The sequence below is a fragment of the Zootermopsis nevadensis genome, unplaced genomic scaffold (assembly GCF_977971745.1).
Source record: "Zootermopsis nevadensis isolate Lab colony 2312 unplaced genomic scaffold, Znev_1.0 Znev_ptg000029l, whole genome shotgun sequence".
Taxonomy (NCBI): domain Eukaryota; kingdom Metazoa; phylum Arthropoda; class Insecta; order Blattodea; family Termopsidae; genus Zootermopsis; species Zootermopsis nevadensis.
In genome coordinates, this window is record NW_028259161.1 from 14219790 (window position 1) to 14247340 (window position 27551).

Here is a 27551-nt window from a genome sequence, read left to right on the forward strand (position 1 = left end):
TTATACTCCAAACGCGTATGGAATATTTTGCAGTTAGAAACTACAAGTCTGATGACATTTCGAAGCTTTGAGGTTATATCTAGAATCTTCACATAACTGGAAACCGCGCTGGTGAAAATTACTCACACAAACTGATCACTGACGTGTGTAATTATTAATTTGCAGTTCCTACTATCCTCGCCATACAGACAGAAACACCTGAAGGTAAGTTGGTTTCATAAAGTGTTCTCAGAACTTACTGACTAGCGTTTGTCTCTCATACAAGGAGAAACCTGCTTACAGAATATGAAAGAGATATAAAAGCTTAAAATTTGTATGTGTTTTGAAAACCAGGAAACCGTACCTGTTTGAACATTATCTCGATTTAAAAAAAATCAGGGAAAATATTGTATCTCTCTAATTTTTATTGTATGTTATATGATCTCTATTTTGAGAGTGAATCTCATGCTAGAAGAAACTGGTATATGTAAAAAAACAATTTTAGAGATAACTCTGGTTCATTATTATGTGAGTAAAGAAATAGAAACTAAATACACAGCAGCTAAGAAATCCACTAACTCCTTAATAGTTTTGTGAACATTACATTTGCGTATCTAAGTATACGAATATCACGACATTCCTCCCCCCCTCCCCCCCGGCTGGATTTCGATGTACAACTTCGAATTTCGGGATGAGCTACGTCAAATGTTGAAAGCTACCCAACAATTCGGCACATTTGTTCTTACCTTCTGTTATTTCTTTCTGTTCTTAGACGTTTATTTTTTCTGTTTAGTGTTTTTTATTTTTTATTTTTTAAATTGTTAGCGCCTTCGGATTTTGCCATCTTGGACGACTACCTACTTTTCGTAATGGTCAAACTGTCACTGTGTGCACCTTCACAAACAACAATTCAATCCAATAATGTTTTTGTGCACATTACACTTAAACACCGTTGCTAAGTCACGGAGAGGACATTTCTCAATCAACGTTTCGGGTTCCACGACATACATTTCGCTTTTGCCTCATTCCTTGCACTGGACCTCCGATGCTTCAGTGAGAAGTGTCTTACCCTATTCTGCCAGGTTCTTGCTATCTGGGTTTAGTATAATATTTAGTTAAAATCTATTTTTTTTAAATTATTCTGTCGTATTATGAGTTTGGTACGTAAAATTTTCAATTTTCGTATGACTCGCGTCGAATGTTGAAATTTATCCGTTTCGACAGAAAATGCAGTCCAAATTAAATTTTCAGGTGGTACAGGCTAATTTCCTGATTGAAGTTGGCAGTCTTTTAATATGTCGCCAAACATTATTTGGTATTGTACAAAGATTGTTTATGTGTGCCGCGAAGTAGTTCATTTGACCAGTCCTCACATTTCTTGGCCTTGTAAAATTGCAGATTTAATCATCGTCAGCTGCATGATAGATCTTGCGTTAATAAGTACCACTTCGCTTTTATTCCGTTATTTATTTTGTTTGTTCTTGATTTCTTTCGACTTTACACCTAAAAATTCTAATTTGTAAGTAACTTTAAAATTATTTATTACAAAAACATAGTTTTCTGTTGCAAGGAATTAGAAGAGCTTACATTTTAAGATAAGAGTTCATTGTAGCATTGTGCATACTAATGCACAGTAGTAATTTTCAGAAGTTAATTGTGGGAAGGGAGCTAGGCTAATAGTTCGCCTAGGGTTCAAAATACCCTTAGGCCGTCCCTGGATACACAAGTCAGGTTAGGTACAATGAATATTAGTTTAACAACAGAGTCACTGTTTTAAAGATTATTTTCCTTCCATACACCGTACAATTAAGCTACTTGCATTAAAATTTTAATCATCTCTGCTTTCGACAGCCTTACTAGTTTTGTCCACGATCCACAGAAGCAAATGAGTCGCATTTATCATTGCCTTTGGTATATGAAACACTATTTTATTACTACAAAATTATACGACAGTTGAATAATGCGATAGTGAATTACAATTGTTACATGCTCGTGTTCATACGAAGAAAAGAAGGTAATTAAGGGCTAATATCTCTGTTCTCTAGGGTAATTAATTACAATAGGTAGACTTTTTACATAAAAACTTTTAATTAAATTGAAAGAGTAAGTTTTAACTGGTGTATAGTTCAAATTCAACAACTGGTGACCAGACCGCCTTCTGCTGACCGGAAGAGCGCTTGTAGAATAATTGAGTGAGTAAGCAACCGGCATGGACACATTTGTGTGTAAACTTGTAGTGTCTACTCCCTTCAAAACTGTTTTTATATGTTATTACATAGGTTAAAACTGAAAAAACACTGACTTTTCGTAATATTCCAACCAAGCAGCGAATAAGCATCAACATAGGTATGTTCCAGCATCATTATATATTCCGAAATGGTAACAATTAATAAGACACTAGAATTATTTATTGTTGTCCCTAAACACGCAACAAAATCTTCCGTGATGCATTATTTGAAATGTGACGAATTGAAAAATGGTGACGGTAAGAAACATCGTGGCCTATTCTGATTAATTTAACCTAGCAGAATCCTGTAAATACAGTGCGTTCACTAATAAAGTTAAACGTAAATGTCACTTTCCGACTACCGGCAGGAAATACTTTAACACGGGTATTTTAAATTTCTCGTATCTAAAAGTCATTATATCGCTTGGTGATGAGATATGCAGGTCCAGCCGATAGCGGGGAAGTAACAGTTTCCTACAACTTCGTCAGTAAACGCACTGTTTTATGAGCATTAATATACACAGGAATGAATAACTGAATTGTTTTATTATTTATTTTTTGTTTCTATTAGCAACACCGTACACATTAAAGCATTTTAAAGGAAAATGTCTGTAATTGATATATTAAAAACGTGCACATAAATAAAGAATAGTAATTTATAACAGTCTGTGTCACTTTTCCAGGTATTAAAGAAATGGAATCTCAATTAGTTTTCCAGTAAACTACGTTTTAAATTAAACAGTAGATTTCTGCATAATGTCTACAAAGATAATTACACATTTCTCGAAATTATAGTACATAACGGTAGACAAATAAGTTGTCTCAGTTTCACACCGTTTTAATTATATCTTGTCCTACTTTCAGAAAGAGTTTCGTAATACGTGGAAAATATTATTTCACATTTTTATACAGAGTACATTAATTCTGACTCCGAAATAATAAAACCTGAAAAAGTTACTACAGAAAAATTAAATGGCAAAAAGTATAACCAATTTTAGAAGTAAATTATGATTCGTCCCCTTAATCCGTCTACTGTTAGACTCAGTATCTTGGAAAGGGACGAATTCACTAAGTAACAAACTAACTAACTCCATAAAGCAGAAGCTAACAGTACGCTCACCTAGTCAAGAAATTGCTCTCCTTTTACGGAAATTAAAGATTTATTACAGTCTTCAAAAAAGCCTATCACCTGGACAAGATCAATTCAGTCAATATATTTCAACCAAATATCCCGAACATAAATTTGAATAAAATCCATCTACGACTCGGTCTTTCGAGTGGTCACTTATCGTCAAGTTTTTGTACTCACATAATTATTCTCTCCATTCTTGCTGCATACACCTCCAATCTCATTCTCTTTGATTCGATGACATAATAATAGGCTATGCGGTAATAATTACGCACTAAGGATCTTCTTATTATTCAGTTTTCTATTATTCATATGCATTAATTCTTCGACAAAAAATTAAATACATTTTAACTTTATCTGAATGTAATATTGGCGTTACAGTGAATTTACCGCGGCATAAGGGTTTTGTGGGCAGCTAATTTTTCTAATAAACTGAATATTTACACGCTATAATTAAAATAAGCGCGCGCCACACACACACTCACACACACACACACTGGTTTATCGCCGAAAATTTTATCCAACACGTGTTATGTTCAATTTTCACATGCCTGAATTACTGGGCAAATATTTACATGTAATCACACATTTACGGCGATATAGTGTTTTTTAACGATTTTTCGTGAAACTGAATCTTGTGGTGACCCGGTGTGTGTCTGAGTAATTAGGGTGTACCGTGAGTGATGAAAGTTTTCAGAACACTATTATAGTGGAACAATACGAACCAAAAATAAAGTTCCACAACAAATTTTAAGAATGACAACCCGTAAAAAAATATCCCAAACTTTTCTCAAGTGGGTTCATAGATTAAGGCTTTAAAGCTCAACGGTTCCATTTACGTATTTTACAAATCAGTAACGCTGTTCGTTTAGTTTATGGGTTTCATATGGTTTCAGTTTGAACAGTAATTATTCCCTTGAACAGCATCAACAGCTCAATCTTTATAACGAAAAGTTACTTTCTTTGATGTTAAGACTGAAATATTAAATCTTATTTAAAGAGCTACCGCTTGAAATTGTTAAAAATGCAGACTGTTGAACGTGATCAGCAGACCAGGCAATGTAAGTAGGTCCTACAAGTGCAAAGAATGTATAAATTTAAAGGACGCCTCTGACGAGCAGTCGACCCTAAGTGTCTTTCCTTGAACATTCCGAAAACAAATGAGATTCATTATTCTACTATTCAATTATCTCAGGGATTAATGCAAAATTCAGGCGAAGTCAGTTAGTTCAACAAGTTATGGTGTGTAGTATCATTAGATCTGAAAGACCAAAAAACAAATTCAATAGTTAACACATTCGGTTTCTACCCCTGCAATTAGCAGACCCTCAGAAAGACAACATCGTTAAACACAATTATTAACAGTAATTACGATAACGGTCTGTCATTTCTACTGCTAGCCATCAATAACAGCGCAAGGTAATGTATTTTACTTCACCACAGCAGAGGAGACACTGTTCAATATAATATATCATAAAATTTCACCTTCTAGAGCAACTATCAAGACTTATACAGAGAATCGATTTATATGTAATTCTAAACAAAAATCTTATCGTCAAGGAAATAAAACGTTTTGGATGCAGTTTGAAATCGATCACATAATTTGTTTTTGAAATAGTGCATGAACAGAGTAGTTCAAAACTTCTTGAAAACAGTGGCTTCTTTAAGACACACTGAAAAACTAGTGGAGATCATCAAATACATTCAGCGTATAGGAACATACAAAAAAGAGGTTGTCGAGTGATTTAGAGACCTCGATCCAACTGCGTCAGTATGACACACATTCGTGGTTTTCCTTTTTTCGATTCTAGAAATATATGGGTCAGTCCCTTAAAAAAACAAGAAATTTCTTCCAAAAGTTTTAAATTTATCGCATTCAAATTACCGTATAATTCGAAAACATATGACCTGCGAGGTTAAAAACATGTCATTTATTAAACGAAGCACACATAAGCATTGCCCCAGAAAAGTGATGACATACAAGAAATTTAATACGGTAAATGTAAAGTGCAAGAACCTCTGAAACGTCGGTAAATGTCTGCCAGACTATTACTTCGCATTTTTGTCTGAGGTATTGACAGCTTCGTTAAATGAACTACAAAACAATACCTAAAACCAAAATCCGCTTAAGGGCATTGTTTAAGAATTTATTGATTGCTTCCTGCATAGAATTTTTATATCTCCAACGCTTTGTCATATATTGCATGTCACAGAAACTTTTAAGGCTGCATGGTATTGCTTATTCAATTAACATATTTTAAAGCATCCTCTATACCCGGGGGCCGCGACCCGAGGACACACCATGACAAGAAACCATGTTATGTTAGTAACGTACGCCATTGCTCTTTTGCTGATGGTGCAGGGGTGTTGAAAACATGTTGTGGATGGTAACACAGTGAAGCAGCATCTAAACGGAAGAGGTCATTGCATGTTTAAAGACAGTAATCCAAAATTTTACTGGAATAAATGAGGAAAAATATAAAAATCCTGTCAGATCAGTAGGTTTTCCAGAATACGATTCGACCTTCCAAATGCGAAATGGGAGTACTAACCATTATGCCGCGGTTTCTTTAAAATTCCAAATGCTTCCCTTGTCAGCCAATTACAGAGCGTAGGTCAACACAGATATTTAATAATCTTATTTTTCCTTCAAACAAAAGAGTTCATCTCCGTAAAATAAACGAATTTCTTGATGTTTAAGTAAATAATCGCAGTTTATTCTGGGAAAATAACAAAACCTGGAGATTCAACATTTCCAACAGGAAAACGTTACTTATATCAAACTCACGTACTAACAACCCCGAAAACGTCTTCATATTTCATATCAAGATCTTTATGGTTCTTTCAAGTGGACGTGTACCAAGATATTTTTTCATCATTATTTTTCCAACCTAGACGCCCAGTCCAAGAGATGACTGCGTAAACCACGAAGTTTCTCATTACGTAACACAGGCAACTTTTTATATGCGGTTTCCATACCGAGGTTTTATTCCAGTTTTATAAAGAGCATTAATATCTTATGTATAAAGTGAAGCTTTCGCGGTGACTAAATTTCATGAAAGACTCTCGGGTTACATTAATATCTTATACGAGGCTAAATTGTAAAGCCCGTTTTCTGCGTTGAACATTTTCCAGACGTAATAGGGAATTTGATGTAGCTAATGAGCTTAATACCAAATTATTCTCACGCCAGTTTACTATCAAAATGGCGATTTTTATGTTCCCGTTTTACTGGTTTTCGTTATAACGGTAGTCATCTGTATCCTAAACTACTTTTTCACTTCTTCGTTATAAATTAATTAATCCTCCTAAGTACTTTGAAGACTTCAGTAATTTATATTATTCCTTCACAGGAATGGACAAGACTTAATTTGTGACATGTGAGGTTTACACGGAGGTGAGTTATATGATGATACAGTCACCGTCTTCAGCGATGAATATGGAGACACTGTGTTTCTCCGGAACGTTTACAACAACCACCGAATCTACACGGCGCAAAAAACAGAATTTCAACATCATCAAGATTTTAATAATTTATTTACTGAGTTGAGTTCCCTATACAGATGACTTTTTCCGTGTTATACTCGGAATTTGCTATCCACAGCCTACTATAACTACAATAACGGTTCCAACCTTCCCCAGAGCGACCCTAAAGGTACCTAATGGTTTATTTTACCTAAACGACGAGGCATAAAAAATTTATTAAAATCTGCATCTCAAGCCAATTATATTACGATATATTCAATAAATTTTCCCCTCTAACGTCTGGACAATGGTTTCAGTCCTTGTTGATAAAAGCCAATCAATTTCAGAATAATTGTCCAAAACTATTCCTGTCTTACGAAATTTCTTGACGAGGTTTGAAATTGTGTGCCCTTCCGATTCAACTTTGACGAAAACATCTACTCGAAACGCCCTTTCAAACTTCTCTGGGTATTCAGGTGTTGAAATATTCTCTTATATGATTAATATCTACTGCCCGTTATTGTACAAAATCGAACTAAAACAAAGGATTTAAGCACTACACATTGCTAGAAACGTTTCGTCAAATTATAATCATTCACTGCGGAGAAATGTGAGTTCAAATGTTTTATGTACATTTGAGATCACCCTGTACACAAATTCATTAAAACCCGTACAGTTATATAAAACAACTGACACAGTAGTTCGATTTATTCTAATATTTAGAATACCTGAAAGTGGACGAAATAAAAACATTCGAACTCAATAATTACATGATTCAATGACGTATTATTTCCTACTTGAATTATATGTGTCGTTTCTAACAAACAGTTACTTAAAACTTTGCTATGAAATACTTAATATAAAAATTAAAGTGTTTGCAAAATTGGATAAGTTTAATAACCGTTAAATCGGACCTCAACCGAAATTAAACGACTCAGGAAACTAAAGATATATTAACGTCAATTAACTCAGCGTGTGGAAAGCAGAGTGGATTCTGTGTTGAAAGATACAGAACCACCAGGAATATAAACACGCTGTAACTCATGACTGTAGTGCAAATATCTCGATAGACGTCGAAGTATTTAACACGCACAGTGGCGCGTTAGGAAACTAAGAAACAAACAAAACATATTGATCGGCTTCACAGAAGACGGCTCTCCTAGCAGCACAGTCTAGTCACGAATTCAGAGTATATCCGAACTGCTGTTTTAAACTTTCATGACCTATCGGAAGTTGAGAAATGCTGTGTATAAGTTAACTTACTGGTTTCTCATGTATTTTTTCAGTTTTATTTTGCAATAATGTATCTGTCAACTCAGAATTCGAATTCATTTATCAGATAAGAATTCTTCTCTCCACCGCAGGTTTTTAATCCTTTCCTCTTAATTCCTCTATTCCTTCGCGTTTTGTATATTCATTTATTTGTTTCCTGTTACTCTGCTTTTTCATTACCTTTGCTCTTTTTATAACCTTATTCCCTTCTTACTTCATCATCATTTTACTTCTTAGGATTTGAGGTTTCCACGGCGGTGAGACTGAAGATGGCTGTCTTCTGGGTTGTTGCGCCTTGTGGTCTGGTAGAAGTTTATCAACGCTTCAGAGGTCCTTGCTGCCTCCATCATCAGGGCGTTTATCTCCCTGGAGGCAGCAAGGACCTCTGAAGCGTTGATAAACTTCTACCAGACCACAAGGCGCAACAACCCATAAAACAGCCATCTTCATCATTTTGCATCCTTTAATTTCTTTCTTTAGTAAATTTTGTTTTATTCATTCATCTTTCTCGTGTTTCCTATTCTTGCCGTTTTTCTTTTTTATTCCTTACTTCGCATAACTCTTAAAGTGTCTTAAAAAAACAAAATTAATCAATTAATTTCCTTTTCCATTTTTGTCTCGTTCAACCTTCTAATTATTTTCCCAAACTTTATTTTGCTTTCGATCGGCATGAATTTCTTTAACGTTACGACTCGCTCCTACACCCACTGCTTTATGGTAGGCAACGTTAATCAAATTCTGTGTTGAACTGATCCCAGGTGTAGGATCACGTTGTGTCAAGCACTGTTTAAAATCTTACTGAAAACTAGTCCTGTAAAGAGCACGTGCGCGTACAAATATCACGAACATTAAAATTCTATCGATTTCTAGTCAACGCATAATAATCCTGGGGCAAAGATGTTAGCTTTGTTTCGCAAACTTAGGTACAAGACAGGTTTACAGAAATTTGATGAAGCAACCTCAGAAATAAGGTAAATGACGGCGGCATTTGTTTTTGACAAATACTCCACCACCGCGCCGCCATGTAGCTCGCGGCAAAAAGTGGTAATGAAACACAAAAGCCATCGTATTAAAGAGGGTGACATGTCAGGAGGGTAAAGGGTGCAGGAACATTTACAGTATTGTCGGCGTGCAGAACAAATGGGGTGCACTTTTCTCCTGGTATATCTTTTGATAATGAGAAATTAGGCCCTCGGCACTACCGCGTTACACATCCAACTTAAGGTTTTGTGCATTAGTGGATTACAGCTTCATCGCTGAAGGTTACTGTTACATAAGTCTGAATACAGACTATCAGCCTTATTGACACTCCACGTACATCGTACTGGCTCGTGACTGGGGTCTCATTAAAAATAGAAATATTCCTAATTGTGGAAGACAAAGGACACAGGAAACAATGCAAGGATTACTTGTGCGGAACGAGGCAAAGAGGACCGGTTTAAGCACAGTGAGTTCCTCAAGTAACTCATCAACTCAGTCTCATTTGTAAGATTTCAGGTTCTCACGGCGCCAAATACGAATATGACAACCTTTATCAGAGCCCTGATAATGGACGTAGTAAGTACCTCTGATACGTCGGTCAACTTCCACGAGACAGAAGGCTATCATGTAATTATTTAGTCTAATTTATGTGTCAAAGTAGACCTATTAATTCTTATTCTTATTCTTGTTTCGTTATAAAATATTGACATCCAGCTACGTCACAGTAATAACCAGTCAGAAATTCGTACCTGTCAAATAACAAAGCGTTCAACGTTATTGCATTAAATAGCGTATATTATAATACGTAATTATGAGAATACGCATTAACGATGTGAAAAATTTAAAAAAGAGTGGACCGAGGTCTCTCAGGATGTGACGTATAAGATTTTGGTAAAGAAACTAAAAGATGACACCACATACGTTAGATGAAGATAAAAATGGATCTTATGGAAATAATGTATACTAGTGTGGACTGCATTCAATTGACTCAGGTCACTGTCTAAGGTATGGGCTCGTATGGACACTATAACAAAAACTACGTTTTAATTCATGAAAGATGATGAATTTCTTGGCCAGCTCCGTTACGGAAATTGATCCGGGCAGTCAATAAGTGCCTTAAGTTAAGAGAGCTAATGTATCTACATCAGTCTTTGTACAATGTTAATGATATTCAGACTGATGTTTGGTGAATATTGAAACAGAATTAGAACGAACTTCACATAACTTCAGCAATACATGTATTTTCGTATGTTAAACATTTACTTTAATTATCTTTCAATAAACAGTTATGAAGATTAACGTTACCAATAAAAAATTTAAATTAAGGAAGACTGTTAATATTTAAAAATCATGAATCGCATATGCTAATTAAATGGTGGCACTGTGATCTGAACAAATCGTAATTCAGTCAATAAATTAGATTATCACTTGCTTCCTAGGATATTACATTTTCGTTTAATAAAAGGGCTCAAAGGTTTAAATCCCGCTTAACATAAATAAGCAATTTTCTGTTGTACAAAATATTGGGCCAGAGTTTTATAGGTAAAAGAAACACAAATAGCCATAACTATAATAAATAAGTGATCAAATAATATGAACTAAGTCACGGTGCCCTGATTTATTTCTTCCTTCGGACCCAATATATTTTTCCCATTGGCCCAAGTTTTGATAAATCCCTTTTGCAAAAATTTTTCAAAAATTATAATATATTCAGCAATACTTCATTTCAATCACAAATTACCATGGTATGTTCTCAAAAATAAATTTTATTGAAATATGCACAGATTAATACACAGTTCCAAACTGTTTTAAACTTTCTTGTACCCGTCACAGTTTTTACCAGCAAAACCTTCGCTTTATAGTAAGGCATTAAAGTCACTAACATAGCACTTCTACGTAAACAGACGTCACTGAAGTTAAGATTTTTTTCCTGGCCCATCTGAGCAAATAACATAAATGACCTTGAAGCACCTAATAAAAATGAACAAATACTCCCGTGAGTCTTGTTATAGGTAGTGTGGGATCTGACGTAGCTTGCAGGCAGTCAGATGGATCACGCTGAGAGAAGTAAAAAAATATATCTTAAGATATGCAGTATTATAACACATGAATTTAAATTAGAGTAATTTGTTTTTTTTTCAAAATCTAGAACACTTTCTGTAATATTGGGGGGGACATCTTAAGAAAAATCAAAAGTACATGGACCTTATTCGTATTACTAAAACAGAAATCGTTTAAACGACGTTCCATCTATCAAGTCACTTTTATATAACGATTACATTAAATGTTTAGTTTCATTTGTTGTTCTATACGGTGATAACAATGATCAACAACTTCTGTACAACAAACCTATAACCGCATATATATTATACGTGCATTAGTAATAAAATATACTACCCACGTGGGAGTTACTAAGTGACAGAATCTGTTAACATTTAATTACCTTTTTTTAAGTGTTTTCCACTCTAAATAAACCCATGGGTATTGAGCAATATATTTCAGTTTTACTAACTATTAGTAACAGGAACATTGTATCAGATACGGTTATTTATTCCACTAGCACAGTATTTGTACTGACGGTACAGGGTTCGAGATATCAATAAATAAAATAGGAATGTACAAATGCGAATTCTGGCAGTAAATCGAGGCAGACGTGAACAGCAGGGAATGCGCATGTGCCTTCGTGTCAGAACATTAGATCACACACGGTTCAACTGAAAAAAGTCCCTTTAGTATAACGTCCATTTCGTGAGAGTCTATTCTATTATATTATTCAACGATACTTATTAAAATGCAGAGTTGGTATTTGATCGAATAAGTTTATGGAATGAACTTGTGAAATCGGAATGCCATCTATATCAAAATTCTATCGGAACGTGTCCTGAAGGAACTGAACAAAATCGCGTAATACTTAAGAAAATAAGAATTTACAACTCTGAGACTCGAATCGTGTGCCTTCAGAATACAAATCCTACATATTTAGTTACCTCCTTAAAAATATGATATAATTTTCTCAAAAAAGACGAGCTCTGTATCCAGTGATATGTGATAGTTAGAACTAATTAAGTTTGAGTATTTAAAAGAGCTTCACTTAACACTTTAAAGCGTCATCTGTGTTTACCTTTTGCGGAGTCGATGGCAGCAATTCTATTCCCGGCAGGGGAATTAATTTCACGTCCACACCGGCTCTAAGGCCCAGACAGTTCAGAATTCAATGTGTACCGAGGGTCCCACACTTTATCGGCGGAAAAAACGGCTGAAGTTTCAAGCCAAGTTTAAAAAGTGTGTAACTTTATTTCCACTCCCCCGCCCTCTTGTTGTAATGTATGAGGCGAAGTGACACATTTTCACCTTTACTACATGTACTATTCGTTTTATTGGATTAAACGCATTAATCCTAAGAGACGCTACATTCAGCCGAGAAAGGACGCAGTTTTGACTAAGAAGGTAAGGTGTTTGAAGTGGTGAAGGTAGAGCACAGACAGAATTTGAGAAAGGTATCACCGCATTTGATCAAAATTTTGAGTTTGAGAATTAAGATTTAAAGGACGGGTTTTAATGACGATTTATGTCAACATGAGGGGAAATTACTACGAGCTGGAATTTTATATTAGTACTCAAAGAGTCGTATAAGAAGCATGTAGCACAGTAGAATTTGGATATCAACTCGGCATTATTTCCATTACTAAGAAAAGCCACTGAAAAATTTAATAGACTTGTCAGGTCGCACACCGACTTCTAGCCAGCAGCCCAAAATTTGAAGACAAAGCTCGTCTAAATAATATTTAAGAAATCAGTACGTACCGCAAAGAAAACATCTCCATTGCGAATATCGGTTGGTTATTGCTGTTTGCGAAATTAATCCCTTTTTATTATCATAATCATTCAAAACCCATATATACACTCTGCAAGCAAAACGCAAAGTTACTCATTATAAAGTAGATGGTACGTATAATTATCACTAGTCTTAAAACTTTCAGCGCAGCAGTTCGCCTCATAAATTTTCCATTAAAAGCGTAATTCTCTTACAGTCCTTTTATCGTATCGGGGTGCACCTGGATGTTATTAGAAATCTATGAAACTTTCAGGCGATTTAATCTGGTATCAGACACAGGAATGATTGGCAATTCTTCTGTCATTTCTAACACACAACGTAACAGCGAAATGTAATTGCTAACTTATCGTGTCTGTCAAATCTAACAGCCAGTTCTATAAATGAAAAGTGAGAGAAGATAAATGTCTTTGCCGAAGTTTTATAGCGATATGGATGAACCAGGACAAATGGCTTGTTCACATGAGGGTGGCATTCGTTCACGTACCGATAATTCAATCTAGTACAGACGTCCTCCCGTCAAAAGTAATTGATCATTTTTCATCAACATTGAAACACATATGCTTAATAGCGACTGTAATCTCCAGACGGGATGAATAAGTCGGCAACTGAGTTATATATGAAAGGCGTCCGGTTCGAATCTCGTCCAATACCCGACTTCAGTTACTAGGAGCCTTACTTGGTTTCTCCAGTTGAAAACGACATAAAAATATCACGATTCGACCTATATCATTCCAGCTTTACCGTATCTTGTACATGTTTCCACTTTGCTCAACACTATTAACCGAATAACATAAAAATATATTTGTTAAACAAATGAGCATAAGATTCGGTTTAATTAAACTAAGATACACAGACAAGAGGCAAAATAAATCCTTACCCTACGCACAAGTTTTGAAATACAGAAAAGAAACAAAGAAATAAATTTGGACTTTCTGAAGCAGAAAGAAAAATCGACCTTAAAAGTTCTGGAATAAACTGACTCTTCAATTGGAATCATGTAAATACAGAGATACTTAATATATAAACCATTAATTTTGAGTACATATGTAACTGACAAACTCACAGTTAATAGTGAAGGGTCTCCATCACTATTATTACTATTATTCATATTAACCTATCAGCTGTGTTAATAGCTTGGAAAAAGAAAGAGGTAAACCGTATTTCTTTTGTGTTTCAGTGGTACTCTATACACAGCACAACCGATGAGACAAAATGCATCGTTAGGTACTTCGAACCAGCCCGGCTTTGTTAGCAAGCTCGTCGAGGCTTACGTTCGCCACGCTCGCTCGCGTAACAACGTCTGACTGGCTGGAGCTGCCTATGACGATGATGTATTTTATCTTAGCCGTTTTGCTGCGTTCCACTGCATGCAAAACCACCGAACCACAAACGCGAGACAGAAAACTAATTTTTTCGCTTATCGAAGTGTTAGCAGGGCTAACATGGCTAACATTATTGCTTCTCCCCTTATCATCATTTCACAAAAACTCGTCGCCATTTCCGAGACAGCTCCATTTTGTTAAAATTTTATCAAGCCATTTTCCTAAAAAGTATTTAATAATATGCAACCACACACGTCTGCCTCAAGTGGTTTTCCTCCATGGGATATTGCAAATCAAATTTTTGGCGTGATCTTACATTCCCATGTTTATTAAATAACCCTGCATTAGGTGCAGAATACAAACAACTCTTTGTTATGTAAATTACCCAACTTTCTCATAAACTTCTTTCTACTGGTTCCATTGTTCTCGACAGTTCCTCGGTTTTAAATACAAACAATGTTTGTTACCACAAGTGGAAGACCAAATTGCATTCTGAAACTGTGTTCTTTAAACTGCGATGCACTACAATACACCCTCGTCGTTCACGGGTTATTGTGATAATATCTGTACATTAGACTTAGGTATCTTTCAATACCACGGTCGCTTCTGAGAAAGCTCAGGGATTAATACACAAAACCCACATCTACCCACCCGTTTAATTAGTTACGTAGATATCGTAAAACACACCGAGTGTATTTAAACTGTACTTTACTTAATTTTTTTAACTGATTGTTGCCTTTTAATTCCATCACTCTGGAGAATCTTCAGCCAGGAATGCGAGCGTTATCATAAAAAACACCAAAATTAACTAACTAACTAGATGTCTTAGGGAACTCCAAGGTTCAACACCGAATTAACCAAAGCCCTCCACCGGTCCATAAAACACCAACATTAATATTTATATGTTCATTAATTATTCATTACACACATTAAATATTTTATTTCGTGTGATTTGGTTTCCCTAACCCCGTTTATCTCACAAGATTTTAACTTCTGGTATCGTTGTTTTATCATTCGTGGGGTTTTCCATGACGTAACCCCCGCCAAAGACGAGGGTGTGCTGTATTAATTATTATTTGCCTGCTTCTCCTAAATGCTCTTTTATATACGTAGTTTCATGTATACAAACAGTTGTAAACAGATAAGCCAGCAGCGTGTGACATGAAGTTCCCAGGGGCAGTGGCAGTGTCTCCCGAGGGCCACGTAGTAATTCATCCCTCACCATCAACCCAGATTTTCTGTCAACACACCTATAAACGTAGCAGTGTTATCATATCTGATAGTTAAACACCTGTTATTAACACCTGGTTAATGAAACCAAAGATAGTGCAGTCTATATTTCATTAAAGAAAAATAATTATCACTGATAATATTATTGGGTTATTTAGCTAAGAGGTGCCACCATGCAGATCAAAACCTTTTGTCTTTTGGTCGGCTATCTAAAACGTAAAGCTTCTAATAATTTTCCCTGATGTTTTGTACTTATATGAAACCTGGCCTCTCACTTTAAGGGAAGAAAACCATTTGACGGTGTCTGAGAACACGGAGATGAGAAAAACACAAACCCAAGAGGGATAAATTGACAGGAACCTGTATAAAATCGCGTAATAAAGAACTCAACAGATGGCTGTCTTCTGGGTTGTTACTCCGTGTAGTGTGATAGAATGTTACAGACATTTTATCGTCCTGATGATGGAGAGAAAGTAAGGACCTCTGAAACGTAAACTTAGATCAGACTACTTGAAGCAAAATCCAGAAGACAGCCAGTTTCTTCTTCATTTGTTATTACCAGACAATACTGAGAGTGAATACAATAATGCGCCTTCTACCTGCTAATAATTCTTCTCTCACCGAGCCAGTACAAAGCATATTTCTGACCCTTTCATACTTCCTGCAAGTATTAATATCCTTTTATGATATCCGAATATCTATAAAGCCGCTTTTTTGTAATCCAAGTAAAGGGGAGTAGAATTAATGAAATTGGAACTTCGAATTCGTATATAAATGAAGCACTATAAGGTTTAAAGCTTCATTTATGCTCCAAGAATTGCATTACACCCAACTACGTTACGTTTCAAGTCGATATTAATATTCGTTTAAAAAACTAATTAACAACAGTAAGATCTACTATTTGATTGCATATAATCATATACATGCCATACCGAAGGAACTCTATAATAGTTTGTGCACATTTATATATAATTTATATTTCAGCATATTCAATGGTCATTTGTCATTTCTGAATAAGTATCATCAAAGACAACGACAATACAATACAGTAGGGGTTCCTTAGCCCTTGGGTCCAACAGGAAAACTTTTCTGGCCCGAGCGAGGTAAAAAGTTGGACCACCCTGGCTTAATAAATCTAACGCACATTATAACGCTCAAAATACTACAACACAAAATTAAATGTGAACGTCAATCTCCATTATGTTCTTATGGGTTTTGGTGCCGCATAGACACGTAGGTTTATCCCGACGTTTTGCCAAAACTCAGAACATCATCATCCTCACCGCGGTTAAAACCTCAAACGACGGTTCACATATTCTAAGTTCAGAGGGGAACACAGACATTGACTTGTAACAAACTTTCTCTTCTTGGAGACCAGAATATGAACTAATTCTAAAATGTTTAAGTTTCTTGTATCAAAGGGCGAAACTCTTAAGCGTATAATTGGATTAAAGGACTGAAATATCTGTACGTGGCGGTCCACTATTCCTTTGTTACGCCTATGTTCACGCCCTCTGCCATCTCCACAGCAAATGCACAAAATATTTCACATGAATATTTCTCTGGGAAGGTCTAAGTTATTATACACCACCACGATCCCATGCATCAATTTGCAAGTCATGATACCATCCCTCTTACCCTTCCAGAAATACACCATCGTTAAATTTCATGAATCAACTACTCAGCTTTTAGACCAGTTTCCATTATGGAAATTACTTGTTAGAATATTAACTCTGTTTTTCTTTTGCACAAGCCTGTCTAAAGATTCCATCAACAAATATTTTAAGGAAAATACAAATTTTCAGGTATCTTCTACGACTTAAAAAATGTTTTCAATTATCAGCTAAGTTTGGCAATTTAATAATTTGAAAAGCATGTCCAAGCATAAGTTTGTATACATGACGTAAACTACTAAATTTTCGCTTTATATACTTGGCATTCTGCGTTCCTTTTAAAACTGCTTTCAAAATAAACAGTGTATTTTAAATGTAAACATTAATACACCAGTACTCAGCAACCGAAATATATTTTATAAAACTTCCAGTCAGGAGAGACACTTTTAATTAAAATAGTGGATACAGATATTAGCATTCGTTTTACATTTTAATTAATGCAACGAGAAAAATAAGTTTTGTGTATCATATGGTAATTTATTACTCCACACATAAGTTCTTAAAGTGTACAGCAAACTGACTGGATACTCTAGTCGACGTATTGATAAAAAATGTTAAAACAATTTAACAAGCGGATTTTCCTTCTGAATTGTGACGTCAGAGCTTACCACATTTAATTACATTCGGTCCATACTTCAGAAGCCACCAAACGTTTACCTTTGTCTTCTGCTTTATATATGAGCCACACACGAAAGTGAAGTGTACACCAGTTTGGAGTACACTACATTTTCAAATGTGTTACCTGTTATTTTGAACCACTCTTTGTTTTTTGTGTCGATCTCTTCAAATACGACTGCCCTGTTGACGCAACTACAGTATACAACCATAAATTATGACGAAATGAACGTCACACAATATACGTACAACTTAATACCATTTATTAATTATATCAACAACAATTTTATTTCGGAATATTCCTCACTGTTTGGTTCTATTAAATTATTAAACATACAAATTAAATCAGTAGAGATATTATCAAACATAATCTTAACTTCTATCGAAGCTATATGATTCAAGTAAAAGTTATATATTCACATTTAAGAAAGATCCATATTTTAAACAAGTACAAATTTCTTTGTAGAATTTGCCATCTTGAGTAATGTAATAAATTTCATGAGGTTCATGTAAAGAAAGAATCAAAGTAGTTTGGTATGCATAAAAACACACTTGTATTAAATCTTTCATTGAAAATCTTAATACTAAATTTAATCTAAAGATTAAAAATTTCCATACCGTGTAGTGTATTAGAATATTAATAAGCAAACAAACAACTATTAACACTATAAAGAAGACAATATTGACATACGCGTTTCGACCTCTTGAGGTTGAAACACGTATGGCAATAGTGTCTTTTTTATAGTGTTAATAGTTGTTTCTTTACTTATTTTATATTTTAATCTAAATCTGTTACGTGTGAGAGCAAACATTTAAGTGTATGTAGAAAAGTTTTCAATTAAGCATTTTTCCGAATCAAATGCAAAGAATACAAAGACCTAATACCTACTACCATAATTCTAGTAAACATGCAGGATTTTAATCGTTCATTTAAGTTACTAATTTTCCCAAAAAGCAGTCACGAATATAGAGTGCATCATACATTGTAATTGAATTTCAGAATAAATAATTTCCACTTTAAACATAAATCCGAATGTTCATTTTTGTTTGGATATTTTATCTCGGAACGGTCATTTGTTTGTACTCTGTTATTTACATCGTTCTTGCGCTCAATATTTCTGAATCAAAACAAAGTATTGTCAGCAGTTGTACGTCAAGTTTCAGACAGACGCCTTCTGAGGGCAGCACTTTCTCATGACAAAACAAATCTGCATAAAATTTGCATATTTTCTGATGGGTGAGTTAACCCTAACTATCAAGACTTCATTTACTTTCTTATTCATCCATTTAAATAACAGTAACGTTTTAGACATGATTTATTTTATTTTCATAGAAATATTTTCTTGTGATGACTGTATTCAAATACAAGCTCAGAAAGCGCCAATTACAACGACAAATTGACATGTGCATTTAAATATTCTGTTGCTCAACTGCAGCAATTTTCAAATTATTTTGCATTGCAAAGGCTTTGTAACAAGAGCACAAGAGTTACTCAGAACACGATGACAAGTAAAATGGGATTACTATAACAAATCAATTATCAATCCCAGAAGATGTACACACATTCAATTAATGAAATAAAGATGTTTTAATATTCTAAATCATTACTTACGTAATCACTGGTAATCAGCAAATTAGCGAATCTAATGAAAGTGTTCAAAATGATCATCCTTAGCTATGTGGCATAGTGATAATCAACTGTTTGACAAGCGGCCACCATAAATGTTTTGGACACATTGTACTTAAAGCCCATCCAACTTCACTGTTTATTAGAGGCTGTAAACATTTTAAAAACACGCTTCAATAGAACAAGGATGGAAATATTTAATCTAATTTAACAGCAGATATTTTCTAAAAGCTTTATTTATTGTGGGTCTTAATTTGCCTTTATGGACGTTTACTGAAGATGCGAATTTATTATTACATATTATACCCACTGTTTACTGTAGGAAATTATTTTACTTGTATTTTATAAGCCCACGTGTTAACTGCATCGAAAAATGTTACAGATAAAAGTTGATTAATAATATCCAATGAATAATTTTAATGAAATAGGCAATTTTTATATTTAACTTCATGTAAAGTTGTGGTTATACCTGCCCAACACGGACCAAGTTTCAATTAATATAACAATTTTAGTCCTGACAACCAAGATGAAATTTCACTGAATTACGTTTAGTAGCTTCAGACACACAATACCTCCCAAATAATGACACAGTTGTTTCTACGTACTTTGTAGAAAGAAAGCTTAGAATATAAAATTTGGCCTATAATAGCCAATCTAAATTCTGAGATTAGCGTCACTTACACCAAATTCAATGTTAACAACTACATAACTTGATCATTATATTTGCGTTTGTAAATGGATGCACTATCTGAAAATGAGAACAGTTTTAAAGGAAGGAACCTACTTCAAATAATCCGAGACAACACGCAATAATACAGCGTTTGTTTACGGCAACCTTAACTTTGACTGGTTCGAATTTCATTTCGAGTCTATCGATAAAATTTCATTGGAACAACCCATGCAGTAAGACGTCCATAGGGATTGTGGGTTAATTTCCCACCAGAAAACGAAATATAATCAGAATACACGCCTAAAGCTAACTTATAAAAAATTAAACATCAAGAACTTCGACATTCATTTCGTACAAGATTTATATAAATAATTATATCCTGGAGACCCTTTTTAACGGTTTATAGATGCTCTTCATGTCATAAAATATCTTGTTCTTTTTAAAATCTGGTTCACTAATGCGTTCACAAAACAGTCTATCGTGAAAGAGTTCAATGCAGTCTACACCAAATTTCTCTTACACCAACATTAACATTATCTTCTTACATAAACACAGACCTCAAAATAATCTCTTCTTTTAAGCTTTATAAAAACAAATTTCCTGTGTAAACCACGCCTGATACAAATTCGACGGGACACATTCCTCTCGCTTTGATTACCTGAATAATTCTGGGCTTTGGGCTGCCAGACAAATTGGTAAGGCTGCTTAAGATGACTTACAAGAACATTGATAATATGGTGAAAATCCCAGGAAAGATGTCCGCAAGTTTCAATATATTAAAGCAAGGTGTTTCAGAGTATACATTCTTGTTTAATCTGTCCATTGGAAAGGTTATCACAAATGTGAAGACAAACCTAGAAGGCACAATCTTCAATAGAAGGCAATGCCTAACATACGCAGACGACGTAGTGATTTTAGGACGAGGAGTGAGATACGTTACAGAGACAGTAGGAAAATGTCAACTGCGGTAAGTTAAATATAACTCGCAATAAACACAACCAAAACAAAATGTATGATTAATATAAAGGATAATGACAAGGAACCAAAGGAGATTTAAATAAGTGGCCAGAAATATGAAAAGTTTGAAATGTTTAAGTAGCTATTATCCCTGGCAACTAATTTCAATAATACTGAAATAGAAATAAAATAATATAAAATATGCATGAAACACTATGTAGGACACTAATGCATATTTCATATTAAAATACACTACACTGCATGCAAGGTTTTAAGATTTTTCGAAGTAAAGGCTAGACTAGCTGAAGACAATAAATGCTACCATGCACTCATTAGGCCATATATTAAAGAAAATAAATATATATAAATTAAAAAATGTAAGACTGTACAAAACAGTAATAAGACCTATCGTAACATATGGCACGGAAACCTGGATTATAACAGAAAAATGTAAAAACAATTAATGACACGGGAAAGGAAAGTATCGAGAAAAATACATGGCCCAACAAATGAGAATGGATGTTTGAGAATAAATATAAACCATGAAACCCGAGAAATTTAAATCTCCAGACATTATCTCTGCAATTACATCACGAAGATTGGAAAGGCTTGGGCATGTTATGAGAATAAATGGCATAAGGGCAGCAAGAAAGATTCTGGATGACAAACCAGAAGGGAAAAGGTGAGGGAGACCTAGACACAAGATGATTGGATGATGTGGAGGATGGGGGTAAAGAGATGGAGAACTAAAGCATTAAATGGAGAAGAATGGACATCGATCACGAAGGAATCCAAAGCCAAACTTAGCGCTACAGGAAGAAGAAGAAGAAGAATGCGGGGTGAATGGTATAAATTATGGAGAGCGTCATAATGTAATTTTATCTAACCTGTTCCTTACGACTTAAGTGCAAAAATTAAAAGTTTACAGCAATAAAAAATAACAATTCCGTATATTTAACGTTTAAGTTTTGATGTAGGAAACAGAAAAATATATTTATACCACAGGTGCATTCGTCCCAACATGCATTACTATAGAGAGAGACAATACTTGATATAAAACTTCTTGCTAAAATGTAAATAGGATACTCAACATAAAAACCGGTAGACCTAGAGCTTAAACAACATGAGAAATCACTTCACACTGTACAAAGATCTAAATAATTGGGGTAATGTTTGTTTTGATCCAATCAGGATAAACCAACTTGTTAATATTACTTTTAATTTGTACAGAATAAAAGAGTGTCGCTTTGGTACTAAATTCGTTTCTTTACATACGTTTTGAATTTGGAATTTTTGACTGTTAACTCTGTTACTAATAGGGCATATACGCCTAAATTAAAATTGTGGAATAAAGTTCTTCAAACTTTAAGCAAGGATTGAGAAATTACTAAGTTAATTGAATTCTCCTTTCTAATCAGTAGAAAGAAAATTGAAATCTTTCAAAAAAAGATTAATAGGAATTTTAAAAAAAATGTTGCTTCTTAATGATAGGTATATTGATTTCAAGTGAGCGGAGTGAAGTGTAATATTGGGAAGAATTCATCCGGAGTGAAGTTTGTATGTTGTACGTTGTTTGGACGTTGAATAAATTTCTCATATCTCCCATTCGTCCTACATACCCCGCCAATCACATCTTCGTAGACTTTATAACCCTAGTCATATTTTATTTTTTCTACAAAGAATTTAAACACTATTATGCTTTTCATAGTATAAAATTTATTTAAAATACGTACCTGTGTAGGCTGAAATTTCATATCAATAAAATTTGTGTAGGTAAAAATATTTGTTTCGCAATACGTGTGCCTTTGAAAAGTTCCAGGATGTAGCGTACAATGTAGTTTGTAAGACAATGTATGTGACACGTGAGCCCTGTTATAAATTTGTTTTAAAATAATGTGTTAGTTACAAAGACGTTTCAGATTCCTTGGTAGCATATTTCGTTATAAACTATTTAACTGCTTGGTGCCACTTGTCACACAAAATGCGTGTATCTCTACCAATCTCCTCTCCCCCTCAACGCCCTTGATCACCCCGACCTCTGGGACTCGTAGCTCTCAGACCAATTATCAGACTTCAGAGTGTGGCACGTGCCCCAGAAGGGAAGATGGCTGTGCGATGAGAAGATGTAGTGTGGGCGTCTGATGTCTCGGGCCTTCATTTGGAACAAAATTAGAACGCAATGGTCAATTAATCTGTCAATGTGTGTCCATTCAAATAGCCTAGTGATAGTGAATTGGAGCAAACTAGAATAGGAAAGGATTAAATCTAAAAGTTTTTGACGCTGGTGATGAGTCATTTGAATAAAAACTTTCTTGGATATTATCCATCGTCTAGTAAATAAAATATATATAGGGATTAGCTCTATCTAGTGAGCCCAACTGAGTAGGAACCTGAAAACGGAGATAGAGCCCCATCTCCGAAACGTCGATTTACGTTTCATATTTTATGTACTAGACGATGGATAATATCCAAGAAAATTTTTATTCAAAGGACAGGATTAAATTCAAAAAAATAATTTATTCAGCTTTTATAAGAGTCGAGGAATTTTTTGGACAGCTAAACTAATTTCAGCTTCTCAGAAAGGACTTTTTTATAAAATAATTAAGTAACATTTGAAATTCGTCTAATATTTAACACGCTAACGTCCGAAGTAGAATATGATCTTTGATGAACATACATAGATAACCCAAAAAACGACGTCTTTCGAAATTTTATCCTGCATTTGAGTTGGTGTTTATTTATTGCGAATACAAGTGCATTGTCACAAAGCTTGCCACACTTCATACAATACTGTGCAGTCTTTGTAAGTTAACCAACATATCCCACGCCATATAAAACTATCTAAATTAATTCTGTAGGCCCATCTTTAAAAAGTCTGTATTTTGTGTTAAGTTCAAAGCTGTACGATGACGCAATTCTTTTAAAAAATTTAGAAGTATGACCTGAATCTTTCACGGCGACTAAGTATAATGAATTCTTCTAGGGCTACCAGCCGTGTGAGGTAGTGTAATGGAGAAGACAAACGTTTCGAGAACTATTTTCGTTCTCGTCTTCAGGCATAACCTGAGAGCATAGGAAACCGTACAGAATATTCATTTTCTACCTCCGCCATTTCTGAACCTCCCCTATAACACTAAATTCTCGAAATTCCCCCCGTACAGTAATTGTAATCAATAAACACGTAATTGAATAGATGATTAGTACAAATACCTATGCTATAATGCAGTCCGAAGTAATTAGGTTATGTCAATAGCATATTATACAGAATAGAAACACGTGCCGAAGTATATGGAAAACATGGTCTTTGAAAATACGGCAGAAAACGTCGCTTAAATTATAAAAAATTATGGAAGTATCGATTTTAATATTCCCGCACAGAATGCACTACTGGACTGAGAGAGCCAAGGCGGAATGAAAAAGGCAGTGAATATTTTCTGGAGGACAGAGATATGACTCCCCTATCCGGACTTTGAAAACAATTTTAATTAACCGTCGAAATTAATATACTAATAACAGACATCAAAAATATGGTTCCTATATTTACGAATGACGAGAAATTTGAGTGGGTGTCTGATTAGGGAACTCCCATGGTAATGTTTCAACAGATTTGAGTAATAGTCTTGTATAATAAATTTCATTAAAATATTTTTACAGTCAATGTTTGACTTCAAAATTGTAACTTTGTGTGAATTTCAAGCCAACGTTTCGGAAAAAATAGTATTTTGCAATTTCACTGCAAATGCTCCCAGATATGGACGCGTTAGATAGACCATATTTAACACTGTTGACGTTAGGTATTTTAATTGTTAACAACTTTTACAGTTACATTTTAAAATCTGAGGCAAACTCTTTGGAAACGAAAATTGGCTAAACAGCGTAATCTATGGCGATAATAACGATATGACATTCTATTTACGCAGTACAAAATAATATAAACAAAATTTACTCTTATACAAGTTTGAGAGAAAAAAGCAGAATTTTTCTAAAAACAAACAAATTTCTTCCTCCAGTCTTCTTCAGTGCCAATTAACTCCATTTCGTAATTACCAGTACTTGTAATTAAGCGTCCCGCGCTTGGTGACCTATTGTCATAACGCCTTGAATGCTCGTCTGCTTCATATGACATTCAATGTCTGAAAATTATGATTGCACACAAAGTTTTGTTAGATAAGTTGCCCATACAAGTAAAATTATATTAAGGCATACAGGGACAATGAAGCCTAGTCTGTAAACATTGAAGATCTATAATTTTAGATACGGGGAAATAGATTCCTTTTAACCGTTTGAAGTCAAAGCTCGTCTAAATATTACGTATTTAAGAATTCAGTCCGTACCGCGAAGAAAACACAACACTTCATCATTACAAATGACAACTGGTTGACGCTGTTTAAGGAAATAATCCCTTTTTACACTGAGAACAATCCGAAATCCATACATACAAAACGTAAAGTTATTAACTGCTTGAATCAGGTGGTACATATAATTACCACTTGGTCTTAAAGTGTTAACCAATAAACAGGAACAAAAAATAGCACCAGATATCTCTTGGACATGACGTAATTTTGAAGACATAAATCACACGGGTTACAATGTGCGCCACATTTATACATCCTAAATAGTTAATGATAGTAAATACAAACGAAATAAGAACATTTTAAGTTTTTAACTCATTAAATATCAAAATTGGGATAGACACAGTAGAAGAATTGAAGGAATTCTGTTATTTAGGAAGAGAAATCACAAAAGATGGACGAAGCAAGGAAGACATTAAAAGCAGATTAGCACAAGCAAAGAGAGACTTCTTCAAAAAGAGAAGTCTACTAGTGTCAAACATTGACCTGGAATTAAGAAAGATTTTTCTGAAGTTATATGTTTGGAGCACAGCGCTATACGGAAGCGGAACATGGTCAGTGGGAAAGCCAGAAAGAAGGAGGGTAGAAGCATTTGGTGCTACAGAAGGATGTTGAAAATTAAGTGGACTGATAAAGTACTAAGTGAGCTGGTCTTAGACAGGATAGGCGAAGGAAGAAGTCTGTGGAAAAATCTTACCAGAAGAAGAGATAGGATGCTGGGACACATTCTGAGGCACCCAGGATTGGTTAATTTCGTAATGGAAGGAACAGTTGAAGAGAAGAGTTGTAGGGGGAGACAAAGATTGGAATATGTGACGCAGATTTTTGAGGATGTGGGCTGCAAAAAATTTGTGGAAATGAAGAGATTGGCGCAAGATAGGCGAAAATGGGAGGACCACATCAAACCAGTCGGAAGACTGAAGACAAACAAAGTTTTTAACGACAACTCCCTCATTAAAATCGACGGATTGTCATAAGTTAGGCTAGGTTAGATTAATTTAGTACGGATTAAACCTCTGCATTCACGTTAATATCTCTGTCAGAAAAAATGACAGACGTGGGCTAGCCAACAAGTTTTCGATTCCCTGTAGGGGAGGAACTTCTCTCTTTATCATCACGTCTGGATCGGTTATAATATCAACCAAGACTTAGACAAAGAAAAACACCAGGAAGGTTTAACAGCTGTAGCGTTGCGATAACAAACCACCTCCATCTAGCGCCGAGTTAAGTGGAATCATAGGTACTTTTAACATACTTGAGTCATAATATATTTAATAAATTAATCCATTAGACTATTATTCGGTAACGCTAGAGATCAGTTATTCCAAAAGCTTTTCAGCACGCCACTTATAATTTTAATCTGATACAAAACCAGCAAAATTTTGGAATAATGTACAATTTCGGGAAATTTCACTAACCACACAGAACATAAGCAAATTTAACACATCTTAGTTCCATTATTGTTATGTGGTGCTAAATCTGATAATGCCAGTAAAGCCAAAACATTTCGGGTAATAATTTTATATATGTTTTGTCTCACTCCGTGTGATATATGAGGTTATATTTGATGGATAACAATAAATATGTATTATGTAATTTTTTTTAGTATACGTGTTAATATTTTTAATTACTTTTGCGAGTAGCTAGATCACTTGTCAGTAAACATTTTCATATACTAGGCATATCGTAAAGTCGGGGGAAATGTTCGATTCACTGAACTCTGATTTTACTAACACAATTACAGGGACCTGTTCAAGGAACCAAACGAAATGTAATATTCCCTAGTGCACACTGTGTCCGTATTACTAATATTTGCACCAAACCCTGTCTTAGTCTAATTCTTCCTCATCAAAGAACTCAAAGGTCGCACTTCAGTAGATGAGTTAGGGATGTTGACTTCGGCGTCAACAAATACAATCAGAAGAACGAACACGTAATTTCCAAAGGAAGGACTGACCTGGCAGTGAGAATGCTGTAAGGACTAATAACAAAATGTTTCATGACCACCATCATAAACTAACGCAACAAATAGTTGATAAATAAGTTCACTCAATCCAACCTCACTTTTTCAGAAGTATTTCATTATTAATGAAATTGCACCGCGAATAGTGTTAAGAAAAGAAATTAGAAACATTGGATAAAAATACTTACGGGGGTCAGGTAACTAATCTAATTTGCACTAGTGACGAGCAAATTAAATTTGGATAATGCTTGCCA

At 34.7% G+C, this 27551-nt stretch overlaps 1 long non-coding RNA gene across 6 annotated transcripts in view; it reads right to left on the reverse strand.

Annotated features, from left to right (window-relative positions):
• The window catches only part of LOC110828739 (uncharacterized), a 573656-nt gene that overhangs the window by 310873 nt on the left and 235232 nt on the right, over positions 1–27551 (reverse strand). For 2 of the 6 annotated variants that reach the window (XR_015537698.1, XR_015537706.1), the window contains one exon: positions 22736–23134. The exons of the other annotated variants lie outside the window; for them this stretch is intronic. This is a non-coding gene — a long non-coding RNA (uncharacterized LOC110828739). Of the gene's footprint in view, positions 1–22735; positions 23135–27551 lie in introns of those variants that run through there. 6 annotated transcript variants of the gene reach the window in all.